The sequence below is a fragment of the Euleptes europaea genome, chromosome 11, assembly GCF_029931775.1.
Source record: "Euleptes europaea isolate rEulEur1 chromosome 11, rEulEur1.hap1, whole genome shotgun sequence".
NCBI classification, from domain to species: Eukaryota; Metazoa; Chordata; class Lepidosauria; order Squamata; family Sphaerodactylidae; genus Euleptes; species Euleptes europaea.
The window spans coordinates 27,840,364-27,859,810 of NC_079322.1; the positions used below are offsets into that span (position 1 = coordinate 27,840,364).

The following is a 19,447-nucleotide window of genomic DNA, read 5'->3' on the forward strand; positions in this document are numbered from 1 at the left end:
TTCTTCAGATACAGCTAGAATGTGAATCCATCTGTCTTTAAGTAGAGGAGAGTGAATTCAGACAAGCATTAGTATGTAAATGTTAACAGTATGTAAATGTGAATAGCAGGCATGATGGGATTAGGTGTGGTATGCAGAAGGGTCTGTGATGTCCAGGGGAGAGATGGGTGTGGAGAAATCAGCATTGGTAATGAGCCATGAATGCAAGGTGTTTATTCAGCCCAGGTAAATGCATTGTCTTTAGTTTGAATATCAACTGTAATTCAGCAGTTTCTGAGCTGTGGCTCACGAAAGCTCATACCCTGCCAGAAAATATTTTTGTTAGTCTTTAAGGTGCTACTGGACTCTTGCTCTTTTCTACTACTGCAGACAGACTAATACAGCGACCCACTGTGAATTATATTCTACCATGTTCTCTGTGTATGTGTTGGCTATATGTGTATATGCAAGAGTCACATGTCTAGAGTGAAGATAGATCAGTCTTTCATACCATTAACTCTGGAGGCAAGATTTGTGTTGTTATTTGTTCAACTCCTCTGTTCCATTAGTCTTTTACAGAGCCTGTTACCAGCCCTGCTTCCCTGTTTTGCACTAAGTAAACGAGAATCTGCGCAGACAGGAGACAGGTCAGCAGCACGCTCTTCCAATTTGCTTTGCTCGTAGTGTTCTTGACTGCTGCATTTTCATTGTTAGTGATGGTTGCGGGTTGCTTCTTTCCACCATAGAATCATGCCTATAAATACAGTGATCTATATTTGCATGGTATGACTTGGGCAAATAAATGATTCACATTACAACTTGTCTTCCCTTTCGGCATGATGGGAAAATTAAGTGGGTATTTTCATTGGGTTTGCGTCTGCAAGTAATCTCATTCAGGTGACTAGTCCGGATGAATAATAAAAGAACTCATGTTTGATTCAAGCCTGCATTCTGCAAAATCCATATCCTAATGAGGAGATGCCAAGTTCCATGTGAGTGCAGCATTAAGGTACTTGCAGAGGTTCGGTTCAGGGCTTAAAAGAAATTATAGCTGGAGTAACACCCCCCCTGGATTCTACAGAATTCTTGCAGGGTTCATATTAAAGCCAGTATGGAAGCCACGGCCCTCAGTTTGCGGGACCTGAGCATGGAGGACATTGACTCATAGGGTCGCCATTAGTCGGAAGTGACTTTATGGCATTTACCACACACATAATCAACATCAACTTAGCTCTGACTTGGATTTACTCTAATGAGCATGTGTGTGTGAGATAAAACTTGCCAGGTTCCAATGTGAGGGAGATATGAAGGGTAGAATGGTATAGGAGTGAAAAGAAACATACACTCTGAAGTGGTGCAGTGTTCTGAACACAGGCTACACCCCAAGGCACTGGATGTTCTGAGTAGAGGGCGTGTGTGTGTGTTCCATCACTTTCATCACATTTAGACTTTAAATCTGTTAAGGAGAGTAGATGAGATGGAAGTCAGCTCTTAGTATGAAGGAAAGCTTGTGGAGGGGAGAGGAAGGACCTCATGATCAAGAAGAGGAACCTTCTCCAAAGCCTGTCATCAAGCTCCTCTCCAGTAACAAGAGAGAAACAATATCAGGCATCGATATATGCAGTAGGGGTACTTTATAGTGAAGTGGCAGAAAGAGATGCATCGATCAGGCATCGATATATGCAGTAGGGGTACTTTATAGTGAAGTGGCAGAAAGAGATGCTTGACTCCTCTCCCACTAGATGTTTCCCCCCAGAAACTCTCCCCCAGCTGTTCTCTCTGTCCTTTGGGTTGGATCCTGGTTTATGAGGTAAACGTTGATTTGGAACACTATCAAGTGTTAAAGCCTTGGAGGAGAGGGGAGTTCCAAGGAGAAAACAGATGGCGATGGAAGGATTTAGCACCTCTCCCGCCCTGCTTCTTTTCTGCTGCAGAATGCCTCTTTTTGTCTGGGCATGCCACCCTATGCCCCAATATTAGGGCCCTTAAAAAGCCCTAATACCAAAGCATAGGGTGGCATGCCCAGACAAAGGAAGCATTTTGCAGCTTTCATTCTTTAGAACTAGTTAGTCTCTAACCCTTGTCGACACAGAGGTACAAGGCAAAATGTCCAACAATTTTGTGAGACAAACCTACTCCCACCTTCCATTTTATCTAGTCGATAAGAGGAAGTCCCAGCAATGAGTGACATGCTTCTGCATCTCTCCCAGACACAGGGAGGGGCTGTGGCTCAGTGGTAGAACATCTGCTTGCCATGCAGAAGGTCCCAGGTTCAATACCTGGCATCTCCAGTTAAAGGGACTAGGAAAATAGGTGATGAGAAAGACCCCTACCTGAGACCCTGGAGAGCTGCTGCCAGTCTGAGTAGACAATACTGACTTTGATGCACCAAGGGTCGGATTCAGTATGTGTTCATGTGTTCGCTTGTTGTTGTCCAAGAAGACAGCATGACTGAAATTCTGGCAGTGGGAAATGGTCAGGTTCAAAGATGGTTCTTCAGATCAGCTTTTTGTTGCAGTTACAGGGAAAAGATGCAGAGCAATTGGCAGGCAATTAATATGCTTGATTTGTATAATTAACCATTGGCATAATAAGTTACCCAGATTTGGGGGACTAGAACATGGACGTTTTACAATGGAGATAGTGTGACGTGATTGCAATATGTCATTTGTCCCAAAGAGAAAAAAATAGACACCCACACTGGGTACTGAGGAACCTCCTTCGTCAGAGAAGTTTTGGGGTGGGGGATATTCAGAATATCTGAAAAATTAGTAGTATGAACAAACTGGAGTTCTTTTAGGCAGTTTTAACTACTATATTGCCCTGACCTGGATGGCCCAGGCTAGACTGATCGTGTCAGATCTCAGAAGCTAAGCAGGGTCAATTCTGGTTAGTACTTCAATGGGAGACCACCAAGGAAGTCCAGGGTTGCTACACAAAGACAGGCAATGGCAAACCACCTCTGTTCATTTCTTGCTTTGAAAACCCTATGGTGTTGCCATAAGTCAGCTGCGACTTGACGGCACTTTCCACCAACAACTACATCAATGATATTACTATACTGAAAGGAAAAGTTAACTTATGGAGACTTCCGTTTCAGAATTGTTTGGGTGAATTGGTTCATATCTAGGATTCAGATTGATATGACATAGATTCCAATGTAATATTTATATATCACATGTGTGTATAAGAAAATGCAATTAAGATGTTGCATCAGTGGCATGTCTCTTCTGGCAGACTTGCAAAAATTTATAAGATGGTGCCTAGCAGCTGTTGGTATTGCAGTGAATCAAATGCAGACTATATCCATATGTGGTAGACTTGTTCAAGGGCACAAAGTTATCGGCATGTGGCTAAAATGATTTTATTGAGGGGCATTGAGTATACAATTGAGCCTTTCCCAGAACTATTTTTGTTAAATTATACCTAAGACATTTTGAACTCCTATACTACACATTATAATGGCTGCAAGAACAGTTAGCTAAGTTTTGGAAGAAAAAGAAGACTCCAGCAGGAAGAGAGTTTGTTGATAAAACCAAACCCTTTTATTTTCATGTTGTAAGCATTACAAAAAATAGAGATGCTTTGGATAGATACAATCTGGAAGAGAATTGTAAACCAGATGGAACAGTTATTTTGAATGTATTTGAATTTGTTACATTTCAACGGGGGCGGGCAGGGGAAGAAACAAGAAGGTTTACATCAGGGGTGGGGAATGTCAGGCCCGGGGGCTATTAAGGCCCGCGAAATCATTTGGTCTGGGCCTTCATGGGTCCTGGCAGATCTCTAGCACAGAAGGATCTGGCAATCCGCCCCCTCCCACGGACAGGAATAGCCTCTATTCAAGGCCGATGTGAGTTTTTTTTTGCCAAGAAAAGGAACCTTTTCCCCCCCTTGCAGAAGAGTCATTAGCTATGGAGCTGCTAGGACCGCCCAAGAAACTGTGTTGACCCTATCCCATCCGGGCCATGGAGAAACGGATTCTCTCTGTACTACAAGAGGGCTGGGGGCAGAAGTGGCGACAATGGAGGGGTTAAAGGGGGCAGGGCTAGAATGCACGGGGTGTGTGTGTGAGTTCTTAGCCAGTGTGTCCTCATTTCATCCCTGCAGGTGGAGGTAGCAGGAGCCGGCTGTATAATCCAGCCCCAACCATGCGGAGCAGGAGCATCTCCGGCGTACGGCTGGACGGCTACTCCCGAATGGTGCAACAGACCACCCTGTGCCACCAGGTGGGTGAATGCACCACCGGTTGGATGCCTGCCTGCCCACATGTGTGTGGGGGTCATCTGGGGCAGCTGCCTGCTTGGGGCTTGGTCGGCTAATTTTTAAGTTGATAATTTTTTATGGCCCACGAATGATGTTATAAATATCCAAATGGCCCTTGGCGGAAAAAAGGTTCCTCAACCCTGGTTTACATGAAGCCACCTCATTTTTGCTCTCAAGGACCCTAAGAGTAGGCAGCTAGGTTGAGAGAGAGCAATCGGGCCCAATCCACGAATTTGAACCCTGGTCTTTATTGTCCAAACCCCTCAACAGTCCACTGATCCATCAGGGCTTTATGTCGAATTCAGCAAGATGCTGGTCTATCCGAATAAGTCCTGCCACAAATCAAAGCAAGAGTTGGCATATATATTAGAGGCCCTGCATTGAATGGTATAATAGGATCTCAGTCTTCTTTGCCTGTTTGTTCTTCATTCTTATACAAATATATGAGCAGGGGGAGAAATCGAAAGAGAAAATGGTGGTTGCTAAGCAACAACACAGTGCTGACAGAAACTGGTCAATACAATACTGGATTAAAACTACAACAACCCCCAAAACCCATTTGCAGGATTTGTTGACAAAGCAAGAATAGTTACGACACTGAGACTTTGGTCCTAAAATCCTTTTAGGTTTGGACGCCAAACTACTATGAATTAAAGTTCTGAGGACTTTTTGGTTTGTGCTGAATGAAGGATTCTAAATCCCAAGACTAGGGCTGCAAACCTGTGCACGCTTATTTGGGAGTAAATCTCATTGAACACAATGAGGCTTACTTCCAAATCCACATGTGTAGGATTGGGCTAATGCTCCCTTTCTCCTTTCATGTAATTGTTGACGACTATACTCATTTTGAACAATACACATTACAAAATATTCCACAGTGACCCACAGAGTGGGGAAAGAGGGTGTTCACACTGCCTGTCAAATCAGTAATGAGAGAGTATAATGCTTACCACTTTAGGGATAGAGTTAGGGTTTAGGTTTACTAACCTCCAGGTACTAGCTGGAGACCTCCTGCTATTACAACTGACCTCCAGCCGACAGAGATCAGTTCACCTGGAGAGAATGGCCGCTTTGGCCATTGGAATATATGGCATTGAAGTCCCTTTACTCCCCAAACCCCACCCTCCTCAGGCTCTGCCCCAAAAACCTCCCACCGGTGGTGAAGAAGGACCTGGCAACCCTATATAGATTGCTTGGAATTGGGGAGTGGTCTGCTGATCTACTCCTGCCTGTACCGTAGCAGTGCCTGGAAGGGGTGTGTGTCATTCCCTGTGAGAAACATGCTGTCTCTCTAGAGATTTTGCAACCTCATTGCAAGCAGCAATGAGGTTCCCATCTTTCAGATCAGTGTCTAAAGAAGAGCTGAATAGGCCCACTTGTCTCTTTCTTTTCCTTTCTTTTTCAACGCTACAGACTGTGCCCGCCTACCCCAAGATTATGGCTCCTTCACCCTCCCATAGACCATCCCCGCGAGTTGCCATTATGATATATTCTCCTGGCATTGATACTGCTAGCCATTAACACACGGTTATCCCGAAACATCTCTCTCTTGTCCATTCTTTCATTGTCCCTTGCCAGGGTCTCTTCTCAAACCCCATATAATATGACACTAGTCACCCATCAGGAGCTACAGGGATTTCAGAATTCTTTCTATTACCAATGGAACTTTTACAAGAGCAAGATTTTGAGGTCCTATCTAATGATGAGAACAGATAGACTATTTGATGGGATGGGAGTTGGGCAAGTAGGCTTGCCAGATGCCTGTTAATGGCGGGCAATCGCCCGCCAATTAACATTCCTGCCTTCCACCTCTCAGCTGGCCAGCGGGGGAAACAGGCCAGCTAAAGGGTGGCACAATAAAGTCCTTTCAGAGGTAAACCCGGAAGTGACGGACACGTTCTAGCATGTCCGTCAAAAAACTCTATGGAAACCACACAGCTTCTTCTGTAGAAATTGTTCTGAAGGATCGGTGCTCAAGAAGGCTATGAGGGCAGCCACATAAAATGACTTTGAATGGGAAGTAACTGTTTTAACCTGCTCACAGGGGGCAATGGTAACTAGCCCCTAGTGAGCAGAGTGGAGGTGACACATAGGTCTACCTCAGGAAGGCCAGTCCTATAAATACGCATATGAAGCAGTCTTGCAAGTAGTCAGGCCGCAGGCCAGGATTTCTGCACTCTCACCTGCCAGGAAGAGGTGGGTTGCGGAATGGAGGGGGCTAGCCTTGTTTAGCTGCGACCTGCTCAATGAAACTAGAGAGAGATGGATAAAGCCTTTTATTTGGGAATCTCTTTGTGAATTGGATAATTTGAGGGTTCTTTTAGCAGGGGTGGATTTTAATACTACGTTGGCAGTTGCCAAGTTTTTATCTCAGTCAATCAAGATAAAAATACTAATTTTCTTATTGTTTATCTAAATATTTGTTTTTATAGATTTAGTTCCTTTTTAATTTTGATCTTAGTGTGACATTGTTCAGGGCTGAACTGGCCATATGAACAGTATCATTAAAGTAAAGAATGGAGGGGGCAGAGTGTAGAATAAGTTTTAAAGGCATCTTAAAAATTTGAGAAATGCTGTTTTAATTTTTTTAAAACTTGGTCTCTTGTCAGGACACTGTTAATTTCAAATTGTACTGAGCTGTTGTAGTTGAATCTTCTAGAGCTAGCTCACTAGCGCCCACAGACTTCTCTGTGACTTCCTTCCACAGAGCACAACACATTTGACAAAACGGTTCCTCAATGCATATCATTTTACAATCTTGTTGAAATGAAATGAAAACGTATCCGAAGGAAGACCTTACTTGTCTGATTTTACAGGCAATGCTTGCTTCAGGAAAACATTATAAATAAGCCAACTCGTTCTGCGGATGGCTATGTCTGTTTAGAATTATGACAGGATCAGGGAGAACTTGCTGAAAGCAGAAGACCAAAGGAGAAAATGATTGGTCAAGCATAAATAGTAAATAGTAGCCTCCGTAGTGTTACTTTAAAAAGTATCCTTTTGGCAAACAAAAGGAGGTTGACCTAATGTTGATTAGAATAAGTGATCCATATTTTCATCAGTTTATCTTTGCATTGAATCATGATTACTATGGTGTTCCGACATCAGCGTGAAAAGAGACAATAGAGTCACTTGTATTCTATACTTTCAAAATGTTTCCGTGCAGACAAGGCTTTCCTTCATGCAAAGAAAGTTAATTGCTCTTAAGGCATGTTGGGGTAAGTTAAGTTGCCTTGAAAACCCACGAATACAGCAAGGGTTGTCAACCCTACGGCATTTCCAGAGTGATCCTGAACTGTTGTCACCATCTAGAGTTGATACTCTAGCATTTGTAGGGTTGCCAGGTCACTCTTCACAACCGGCTGGAGGTATTTGGGGTGCATCCTGAGGAGGGCGGGGCTTGAGGAGGGGAGGGACTTCAGTGCCATAGAGTCCAATTGCCAAAGTGGCCATTTTCTCCAGGGGAACTGATCTCTATCGGCTGGAGATCTGTTGTAATAGCAGAAGCTCTCCGGCTAGTACCTGGAGGTTGGCAACCCTAAGCATTTGCTCAAAGCATAATGTTTTGAGTGAATGCAAGAGTATGGCGCCTACATGATGACATCACTTCTGGGCTGCACAAGAAGTGACATCACTAAGTTACTGGTGACAGCGATTTCCCCACTGCTCTCCCCACCCCCAGCAGCCCAACAAGGGGCTGTGGGGGAATAGGGCTGCCAACAGGAGGTCTCCTGCCAATCCAGCAGACCTGGAAGCTCTAATAATAATTGAACTCAAAAAAAAATTAACTGTACCTATAACCCATGGAAACCAGCAGGAATGAAACACACAGTGAAGCACTTGATTCCTCTGGATTTAAGGGTGTATGCATGGATTGTTTTCTCCAGATTGTGGCCTTCTTATTATTTGGAACGTTTTATTCATTTTGAAATTTTAAATGCTGCCTCTCCAGATATCTGCTGGGTGCAACTTACAACAATAAAACAGGACCATGAAAAAACAACCATTAAAAACAAAGCCACTAAACAAGACACTAAAAACAAGACTACACCATTAAAACAAGACAGGACATAACAGCAGCCTAAAATGAATGGACGGGAAAGGACCGTCCTTCAATACTGTCACTGAGCTAGACAGAGGCTGTTACCGCACTAGGTATTCCCAGCGATGTATTAAGAGTTTGAAAATGTTACAAAAAACATCGCTTTAAAAGGGTTTTTGGATGCCATGGCTAAAAAATGGTTGGAAGACGTCTTCACAGCTAAAGGGGCCAAACAAAGTGCGAACAGTATTTTTTATAACAGTTTCAAACTAATACATCGGTGGGAATACATAGAAAGTGCGAACAGTATTTTTTACAACATTTCCAAACTCTTAATACATCGCTGGGAATACCTAGTGCGGTAACAGCCAGAATTTTGTTCTAACTTTTTCTTTCTTGTGCATTTTTGAATTCTTCTATTCAATATTAAACCCTAGCAATTAAAAACAAGGGAGATACGTTCACTGCATGATCTTTCTATTGTGTTTCCTCAAACAGCAATGTTTATTTTGTATTTTACCATGGCCTATAGATAAGGTGACCAGATGCAAAGGAGAACAAAGAAGAAGAGTTGGTTTTAATATCCTACTGTTCTCTACCTTTAAGGAGTCTCAAAGTGGCTTACAATCCCCTTCCCTCCCCACAACAGGCACCTTGTGAGGTAGGTGGGGCTGAGAGAGTTCTGAGATCCTAGTGAAGGAACTGGAGGAGATGTTTTACATGCAAAAGCATTCAAGTTCAAGCTTCAGCCTTTCCAGTTAAAGGACCTCAGGTAGCAGGTCTTAGGAAAGGTCTCTCGACCTGGGACCTTGGGGAACTATGACCCTTATAGTTACGGTTGCCAACCTCCAGGTAGTAGCTGGCGATCTCCTGCTATTACAACTGATCTCCAGCCGGCAGAGATCACATCACCTGGAGAAAATGGCCGCTTTGGCAATTGGACTCTATGGCATTGAAGTCCCCACCCCAAACCCTGTCCTCCTCAGGCTCCGCCCCCAAAATCTCCTGCCGGTGGCAAAGAGGGACCTAGCAACCCCACTTATAGTAGAAAGTATGAACCAATGGAAGTGTAAGGTAGCTTCATATGTTCATATTTCCGTCAAAGCATCAGCAACTCTTTTAATTTCAGAATTACCCTATGTCACATTCCCACACTGGGTCTGTGTGTTCTCACATGCATGTTGCGTGTTTGATTGCATGTAAAAAGCATGTTTCCTCTTCCTGCCACTACCCCAAAGTATAAAACCCAGCCTCTCAGCAAACCAGTGCCTCTGAGCACGTGCAAAGGGCAGAGCTTCCAACTACGTTAGCTCTCCCAGTGAGTGCATGTCCTTTAGCGTGTAAGAGCAACCTTTAGCATGTGGATGAGATTTCCATGCACAGTCTGCTTTCTTAAACATAAAGAAGCTTTATTACAAAATATTAAGCTAGAGCACAGACATGGGAAATAACCATCATAGTAAACGGTACAGATCTAAGGAAATAAAAACAAAACCATGTATCTAACTTAATGGCATCATGCTGGTTACCTTCAAATTGGATCTAGCACATTTCCCCTTCCCCTCTATCAGGGACAGGTTTTCAAAAGTCAGAGCAGAGCTGACCCTTCCTCTGCTCTCCCCTCACAGTTCCTCACATCTCTCAGTTTCTCGCTTCTCTTTGCTGTCAAACAAAGGAAGTGTTCACCTTTTAACTCTTCTGCCTGCTAAAGTAAAAACTCACCCCTCCAATCAAGAATCAGATCTCTCTCTCACGTGGCCTCTTCTTTTGCCATGCCACAAGGGTCCTCCTGGCATGTAGCTAGGGTTGCCGACCCCCAGGCAGTAGCTGGAGATCTCCCGCTATTACAGCTGATCTCCAGCCGATAGAGATCAGTTCGCCTGGAGAAAATGGCCGCTTTGGCAATTGGACTCTATGGCATTGAAGTCCCTCCCCTCCTCAGGCTCTGCCCCAAAAACCTCCCGCCGGTGGCAAAGAGGCAACCCTACATGTAGCATCTCAGTTTAATGATGCTCATCCATCACCCTCTCTTTGGCAGGCATGCCAAATGGTGAGAGCTCTCAGGATGAGCCAGTTTCCTGTTTCTCATGCCTTCCCCCCTCTTGGCAAAACAAGCAGTTTGCCATGGCACAGGAAGCCCTGACCATAACATATTTCCCTCAAAGCATCAGTAGCTCATTGCTTTTAATTTCAATATTGCCCTATACCTGTTTCTCTCCTTTCTAAATTTAAAAAAAAATTGCTAAGGCAAGCTATAAAATTAGTGAGATTAAATTGGCTTCAAGTCTGTAAAACGCTCTAGATATAACCTTTGGGCTTTTTAATGTACTCGGATGTTTTGTTGTCAAAACTCCAGCCCGTTTACTTTTAATGGGAAACAATTCATCCCCAAGCTCTGCTAAACAATTTATTCCCGCTGCTGTCAAAAATGGCAGCATCCATTTCATCCTTTCTCTCTCTCTGTAGGACAAGGGAAAATATTGGGCACTTCATAATAATAATTTCATACTTGCACTATATATTTTGATTAACTTTCTGAGCATCTTCAGGTCATCTTTAATCCATAATGCCAGCTATGCAGGGTGTCTCTGCATTCACCAAAGTCAGGCTTATTGGGCAAAGTCCCTGGAGAGGGCAATTGTACCAACAGGAAACATTCTTTTTAAAGGAACCACACATAGAGATGCTTGGAAGCTTTGGTCAGCTTACTTTTAAAAGGCCATGACCTAAGAACTTGAAACCTTTTCACAAGAGCTTTATTGGAAAGATATGTCACTAGCCACAATGTTATGCCATGCAAAACTTCCAAACAGTCATCAAGGCCAGCCCTTGGTAGATCATATCGCAGTAGTTTAGCCTCGAAGTTCGAGGCATGAATCATGGTCAGCGGGCCTGAATCTGAAAGCAAGAAATATAGCCTTCTCAGCAGTGGGAGTTGGTTGGAAATATTTATGACCTCGCCACAAGCAGAAATTCAGACACACTTCAATGTGTGAGTGACTTATGGAGATTGTAAGTCTGCATAAGAATTACTAGTCTCATTGCTAACCAAGTTGGAAGATCATCAAGCATCCTTGACTAAATTTACTTGGTTTGGGCCATTATGTTTTTTTTAATCATTGGGGGCTGTGGGCACACACCAATTTTGTTGCTGCTAACAAGTAGAAAAGAAAAATAGTTCAGCAATAATTGCAAAGTACAGATGGAACAGAAGCATGCTCATTTTACAAAAGGGGATACTACTACTATGGGAAGAAAGTGTAAGAAACACCTAATGAACCTTAGTAAGTCTGCAGGTTTGTTATCCAGGTAAGCTCCCAGATTCTGTAACCAGTGAATTAATGATTTCTTCCACTATGAACATCTATCTATTGCATTTTTATTCCATCTTTCCTCCAAGGAGCTCAGCATGACATAGAAGGCATAATGTAGAAGGCATGCCATCCACTAGGGTGACCAAGGCTGTTTCAGTCCCATAACCAGCCCTGAAACCAGACTGGAATGGATCTGAACAATCTGCTTCATTCAGGAATCCCTGAAGTTGGCTGGACACCATTTGCTCGTTCAACTTGCTCAACAATGGTACATTTTAGACTGGATGATAGTATTTAATTCTCCTGGGTCCAGAGTAGGTTTGTTTAGGAGTAGACACACCATTGCCTGTTTCAAGGCATGAGCAACCGCTCCCTCTCTCAGGAAGGTGTTTACTGTCTCCTGGACACCGTCTGCAAGCCCCCCTATCAGATTTAAGCAGCCAGGAGGGGCAAGAGTCATAGAAGCAGGTGGAAAGTCTCAAACTTCCCAGAATCTTGTCCACATCCTCAGACTGCACAAGCTGAAAGGTATCCCACACAACTGGACAAATCGGCAAACTGGGACCATCCGATCCTGTTGCTGGCAATGTAGCATCCAAGTCGGAATAAATGCAAGAGATTTTATCTGCAAAGTGCTTAGCAAAATGATTGCAGCGGTTCTGCAGAGTAGTCCACTGCCTCCTGTTGGCCAGAACCCAATAAGTTCTGCAGGTCTATCCTGTGCAGATGCAATAGGGGTGGAGAAATATTGTTTCTATGCCAACAAGACTGCCATGGAACAGGCTTTAAAATCAACTCTAGCCTGGGTTCTTAGACCTGAGAGAGGGCTCCTAGGTACCATTGTGTCAATTACCTGCGTCATTTCCCTATTCCAGAGGTCAGCCATGGCATTGGAAGGAGAACCAACTATGGGGGTTACCGCACTTGTATTCCCAGCGATGTATTAAGAGTTTGAATACGTTATAAAAAATACTGTTCGCACTTTGGCCCCTTTAGCTGTGAAGACGTCTTCCAACCATTTATAAGCCGTGGTATCCAAAACCCTTTTAAAGCGATGTTTTTTTATAACGTTTTCAAACTCTTAATACATTGCTGGGAATACAAAGGGCGGTAACCTCCTATATATCCCTTTTTTTGTCAGCTGGCTCATTGGGGCATACCTGAAAAAGTGATGATGATGATGATGATGATGATGATGATTTAGAAATTTTGAACTCTTTCCATGTTTCTTTTCATAGTCAACTGATGTTGTAAGGACACATGATTTTTATGCTGGAATGTGAAGGGTATCTTCTAAAGGAAGTGTGAAAATATGTCACACTTAAGTGACAAGAAACCAGTAGAACATCAAATCACAGGAGTGGGCTATGTAGATAAGAGCTGGTTGACAAAGGAGTTGCTGAATGTGACTGGACGCTATCTCCAAAGAATGAGGACTGGCTCATTGCTTATTGACCTTGAAAAGAGAAATAGTTTTTGAGACAGCTTCCTCTCATTTGCAAAAGTTGAAGCACATAACACATCTGATTTGACATTGTACTGAGTATCTAAAGCAAAAGCCATTCCCCTTTATCTCAGCATTTTACTGCTAGCCTCCCTTTCCCTGAGGTTAACTACAGTTTCTCTACATGATCATGTTCCCAAAAGTTAAAAAAGAAGAAATCCGTGGTTGATTTTGTTCTTGAACATGGGCAAAATGATAGTTGAGCATTGTAGAAATCAATAATATTTTGAGCAATTTCCCCTTGCAAATTGGGGCGTCTGTTTTGAAATATATTGGGATGAAACATAATGTTTCCGGGGGGTGGGGATAAGAGTATAATCTGGTTTGTGTATCAGTCAGAAGAATAACTGGATCTGAAAAACATGTACTCAGAAGTAAGTCCCATTGTATTCAGCAGAACTCAGTTCTTAGTAAGTATTCTTAGTAAGTATGTGACCCCTGAGCCTAGCTTTGGCTGACGAGGGCGGACTAGAAATCGCAAAATAAAAAAAATAAAAATATTCTTCAACAGTAGCCAAATAAGATGGAGGCATAAACAGCTGTTTTAGTGGTGCTCTAACTCAAGGCTTCTTAAACTTTTTCCACTCATAACCCCTTTTCGCCAGAGAAATTTTTACGCGACCCCGGATATGTAGTTATATAAAGTAGGTATACAAATAATAAAATGATTTACTGATAATAAATCATAAAGAAATTTATTCTAAAGCAATTCTTTGGTATACATATAATGTTACCATTTATTAAAGACGAAAGTAAATTTGCATACTGTTGCCAAATTTTTAGCTACCCCCACATTCAGTTCCGCGACCCCCACATGGGGTTGTGACCCACAGTTTAAGAAGCTTTGCTCTAAAGTCTTGTGCTTTCTGGTGTCTTCAGTATATAACATTTCCCACATTTCTGCAAATCATTTCTGCAAATCTCGTTGTTCCCCACCAATCTATAAGACATCAAGTAATTATGGATTTTAATGTTATTCATATGGGCTTGAGAAAGTTTTCTTAACTCACCGACTTGAAACGGGTTCACTATAAGTCTGGCTCAGGAATAAGAGCAGGATCAGAACCCTCCGCTTCCAGGCTGCAGTTTTAGAACCTTCCGTTCAGCTTTCTCTCGCTGTGACCTTCTGTAACCTTTCTGCAAATCTCAGTTTCAAATGAGGTGTCAGTGCATACCTTGATAACATTCCAGGCTAGGGCAGCAAGGCCTTTGTCAAAACCAAGAGGGATGAGGTGCATGGGAAGATGAATAGCTGTCAAAGGAACAGAGAGACAACCCGATGGCCTCCTGTTAAACAGGACTGCTCCCAAGGCAATTGGCCATCTGCTTATTCATGAACTCGATGCTTATCCATAGAGGAGACACAAAGAATAGTCAGAATCCCCCTGAAGGGTGTGATGTCAATCAGCCTGAGGGGGTCAGGCCATTTACATTGGCCCTGCTACGCCACTGAAGGTTTGTTTACATGATCTCTGAGTTCTGGTTCACATATGCTCATTTTTCATCTTTCGATGACTGTGGCAATGAGCAATGACTTGCGTTTGTGAATGCGCATTCACAGATCCCTCCTCAGATACAAAACTTTAATCCCACTTCATTTTAGTAGTCTTTTCACACAATCAACTGCAACTCATCAATACCCATCCTTCCTGGATTCCATTGGCAGGAGAGAGAGAGCAAGGCTCCTTCTATTAACCTGTCCAGCCAACTGTCACATGGTGCATTCTCAGACTTCATCAATGGTCACCCATTCTGCAGGACTGGGAAGGACAGGCAACAAGGCCCGTTCCCTTGGTTTACTTTTACAAGTCTGAGTTTGTGATTTTCATTTGATAGCCACTTTGAACTCTTCTTTTGAAAAGAAGGAAATAAAGAAGCATATGAGAACTGGTTCTGAGTCACTGAAGGTCCTCCTAATTTGGTATTGCACCTCACATCAACAACTTCAGCATGAATGCAGGTTAGGGTTGCCAGCTAAGTGCCAGCTAAGTGCTGGCAACCACCAGGAATCTTTGGTGGGTGGAGAGTAATGTTGCATGATGACACACAATGTTTGATGTCACTTCCACTACCCAGGAAGTGACATCTTGACATTGCTCATCTCTGGTTTTTTACCATAGAGATGTGCAGTTCCTAGAGCATCATGATATCATTTCTGGCTACCAACCAGGTGCAGGAGCCTGCATGCCACCCCCAGGAGGATGGCAACCCTTCAGGTACCTTACATTTATTACCCCAGATGCAACCCCTCTTGATTCGGAAGAATCTGAAGAAGTTGAGCTGTGGCTCAAGAAAGCTCTTACCCTGCCAGAAATTTTGTTAGTCTTTAAGGTGCTACTGGACTCTTGCTCTTTTCTGCTGCTATTGACTGACTGACACGGCTACCCACTGTGATATGCCTCTTGATTCTGTAGGTCTTTCTTCTGAGTAAATATGCATAAGAACAGACTGTTATTCTTTTGCTCCAAAGCAGGATTCTCTTCCCATTAGCTGTGTCTCAGGGAAGTGATATCAAGGCATACAGCATGTTACTCAACTCACCCTCCTTCCTAGAGGTCGTACATCTCTCAGATAAAACAGAGTCCTCAATAAAACCACTGGAGCTTCGGAAAGTTTAGCTTGGCCTAATTGGGACTGACAGTCTGAGAGGAGGAAAAGCTACAAAAGTGTTTTTAGCACTGAGCAATTATAGCAACGATTACAGTGCCAGGGACAGTAAGAGGATTTGTACTGGATTATATCTAATATTAACATGATCTAATGCTGCATGAAAATACAGCTCAGACTGGACCTACTTCTCAAAAGCAGCTTCTTTATCCTTTAGTTATCCAAATTTTGAGAAAACGGTGGGAGGAAGAACTTCCCCAACCAGAAATCTAGTTGTGAATTTCTAGAAGTTTTTTTTAATCTTAAGGAAAAGATATAATACACTCCAGGTAATAGAAAAATTACATTTGCGTCAGTCAGAAATAGTGCAGTTCTCAACTCAGTGCTTGCTAAGATTATATCCTGCAAATTCAGATTTCCAATATATGAATCCACCTATTGCATGCAGTCCAATTTTGGTAAAAAGTTTGTCTGAGGGTATAAGTAAGTCCTCTGTCTTAGGCTAGGGTGGGAGGTTTTTGGGGCAGAGCCTGAGGAGGGCAGGATTTGGGGAGGGGAGGGACCTCAATGCCATAGAGTCCAATTGCCAAAGCGGCCATTTTCTCCAGGGGAGCTGATCTCTATCGGCTGGTTTGTGTTGGCCTGATCCACGTTTCGGCCTTCTCCTATATGCGTTCGCTATGCACATGATGATATGGGGTGGGCACTCTTTAAACAGCACCTCTCTTGGATTTGGACTTAGGCTGAGCACTTTCCAGCTGTCTCTCATAGTTACAATAGCCTATACTGCCCATTTAATATTGATATATACGACATGTGTTTGCAGAGCAGAGAGTGGTGTAAACATAATGGCTTGGTTTCATGTGGTACCCAGCCCCTGCCGCTGAGCATCAAGCAGATTTCTGTCTTTCAGAAATGGCTCAGATCGATCTGATATAATTTTTTTTTTAAACGTGGGGTCAGGAAATATTAATTCGTATTTTTAAAATGTCGCCTTCCTGTGCGGGTAGATACAGCCACAGGGTCAAAGAGCTGCATCACCGCCAGAGTAGTGGCAGAAGACATTTCCCCCGCTTTAGCACACCAACTGTTACAACGTACCTCATAACCAAGAATCAATAAAGTCAAGGCAATTTCCTTAACAATCCATCTAGAAGAGATTATGGAAGGGGGGGGGAGGGCTTTCCTCAGCACCAAATGCCTTGCTAAAGTTCAAATGAGGCAATATATAATAAAATAAATTCAATCTCTATTTTCACTCCTTGCAATTTTAGTGGAGGCTAAATGGAATGGAACTGTGTTGATTCTAACCAGCTCAATATATCCTGCCTTTCTAATAACCAAGGTCATTTTTACCTTCATGGAAAGAGAAGCCATGCATAAAATACTCATCCTTACTAAAAAAGGGGGGGGACATATATGCATTTTTTAAAAGCCTGGTTGATGGGTGATATATTATCTTATTCATTTCTTGACACAGCTGATTTCTTATATATAGATAGGGATTAACCTTGTCTGTTTGGCTGTGGAATAAACTCCCCTCGGAGGATAAAAATCACATATTTTAATATCCTAAGAATGACAGAAGGATGGTTTCAAAACACAAATGTGCATTATCCAACCGGTACCAAGGAGGTCATCTGTTTAGAAAGATGGAATTAGAGCAAGTTTTCCTGCTGAGATCGTTATTAACTGGTGGTTGCTACAGGATTAATCAGAAACGCCCAGCTAAATGCTTAGCCTGTATTTTGGGGTCGCCAGTGAAGAGTGAACAAAACGCTTCGACACCTCGCAACAATGTATTGCTGCTTTTATTAATAGGACTCGAAAATATATGCATAACAAGTTTTCCAAATTTAGCATCTCAGCAACTCCGAGTCCACTGGATCATCGCTCCAGGGCCACTTTAATAATGGGATACGCTTGGGTAGCTGCTCCCAGCCTCTCGTTTGAGGACCTGACGCTGCAGTACCTGCTCAGCTCTTGGATCTTGCGATTCTTACAGCCTGCAGTGAGGAAGAGGAGCTCCGCCAGTCAGAAGCAGCCTTTATATTGCTAAGACCTTGGTAAAGCTTGGTGGCAAAGAACGAGAAGTCCCTGGATCATACCTCAACCCTAGTTCAGAAGACAGAACGTTAGTGAAACCTGTTGAGTTGGTTGATTTGGCGTTTTTTTATATGTCGCTTTTCTGTACCTTTTTAAAGGAGAATCAAACCGGCTTACAATCGCCTTCCCTTCCTCTCCCCACAACAGACACCTAGGTGAGGCTGAGAGAGTTCAGAGTTCAGAGAACCGTGACTAGCCGTGACTAGCTGGCTTCATGTGTAGGAGTGGGGAAACCAACCCAGTTCTCCAGATTAGAGTCCACCGCTCTACACCACTCTGGCTCTGGACAGGTTGATGGGTGATATATTATCATATATTATCATATTATCATATATCACCCATATATTATCATATTAACCATAGCTGATTGGACGGGGGTCCAACAGAAGGGGCGCTGAGGAGATGGAGGCATCCCAATGTGCATCGTTTTAGTGGGGAATCCACTGTGAAAATGCACTCACCAAGGTCAGCCAGAGGTACGGTCCCCTCCTGATCAAGCTCAGGAGAAAGCTGTTCTTGTCCGCAGATGGAGAGATTGTGCATTGAACAAGTGGCTGGCCGTGACAAAGCCACACCTTTTCCTCCCACTTCTCATCATTTGTTAAGTAACAACAAATATACATTTTAATCCACCACCAAAGTACCAAACAAATTTACCTGGGAAATTTGAAGGGAAGAACCTTTAGCTTCTGCCACATGCCAGAGGTCCACAGTCCACTGGAAGGTTTCACTTCTCCTCGCCTAGGAAGAACAGCAGAACTAGGGTTGTCCAGCCTGGTCCCAGTTATAGGTCGGAGAATGAGCAGCTACTTCTTCCTCCCCTACTTGAAAAAGCTTCTGTTGCATTTGCCCATTTGCCTTGGGACACCGTTTTGCTTCAGTCTGTTGTAAATGCACCTCTCCAATCATTTGGTCTAGAAAGTGGGGGGTTATGTCTTTTAAATAGGACCTGATCTACACATGTGGCATTGTGAGGCGGTAATGAGGGGACGGAGAGCTGAGATGGTAGGATGAACACACAAGAGCACATGAAGCTGCCTTATATTAAATCGGACCATGGGTCCGTCAAAGTCAGTATTGTCTACTCAGTCTGGCAGCGGCTCTCCAGGGTCTCAAGCGGAGGTCTTTCACATCACCTACTACCTGATCCTTTTAACTGGAGATGACAGGGATTCAACCTGGGACCTTCTGCACTCCAAGACAATGCTCTATCACTGAGCCATGGCCCCTCCCCAAAGATGGACTGCACCATTTTAGAATTCAGGGGAGGGGTAACCTTTTTCAAAGTCCCCCCTTACATTAATAATTCCCCATGAAGTGGGAAATTAGCACAACGTAAGAAATAGCTAGAAGAGGACTTTTTCCCTGATGTGCTATGTTTCAATCTGCAGAGAGTTTTTCCACGAGGGAGCATTAAAAACACGGCTCTGCCCACCTGCAGTCTGAACTGATACTGCTCAGTCTGCCACCTCGGGGTTCTACCACCTCCTTCTCCTGCATGTGTAGATCAGGCCTCTCTCAATAAATGTTGATTTGGATATACATAACTGTTGCCAACTCTGAGTTGGGCAAGTCCTGAAGATTTGAGAGTAGAATTTTGGGAGTGGGGTCTGCAGAGAGGTTCACCCT

At 43.3% G+C, this 19,447-nt stretch overlaps 1 non-coding gene across 1 annotated transcript; it reads left to right on the forward strand.

The window, feature by feature from the left end:
- Positions 1-2,198: 2,198 nt before the first annotated feature.
- Positions 2,199-2,270, forward strand: TRNAG-GCC (transfer RNA glycine (anticodon GCC)). The gene has a single exon. It is a non-coding gene; the product is annotated as a tRNA-Gly (tRNA).
- Positions 2,271-19,447: the final 17,177 nt, after the last annotated feature.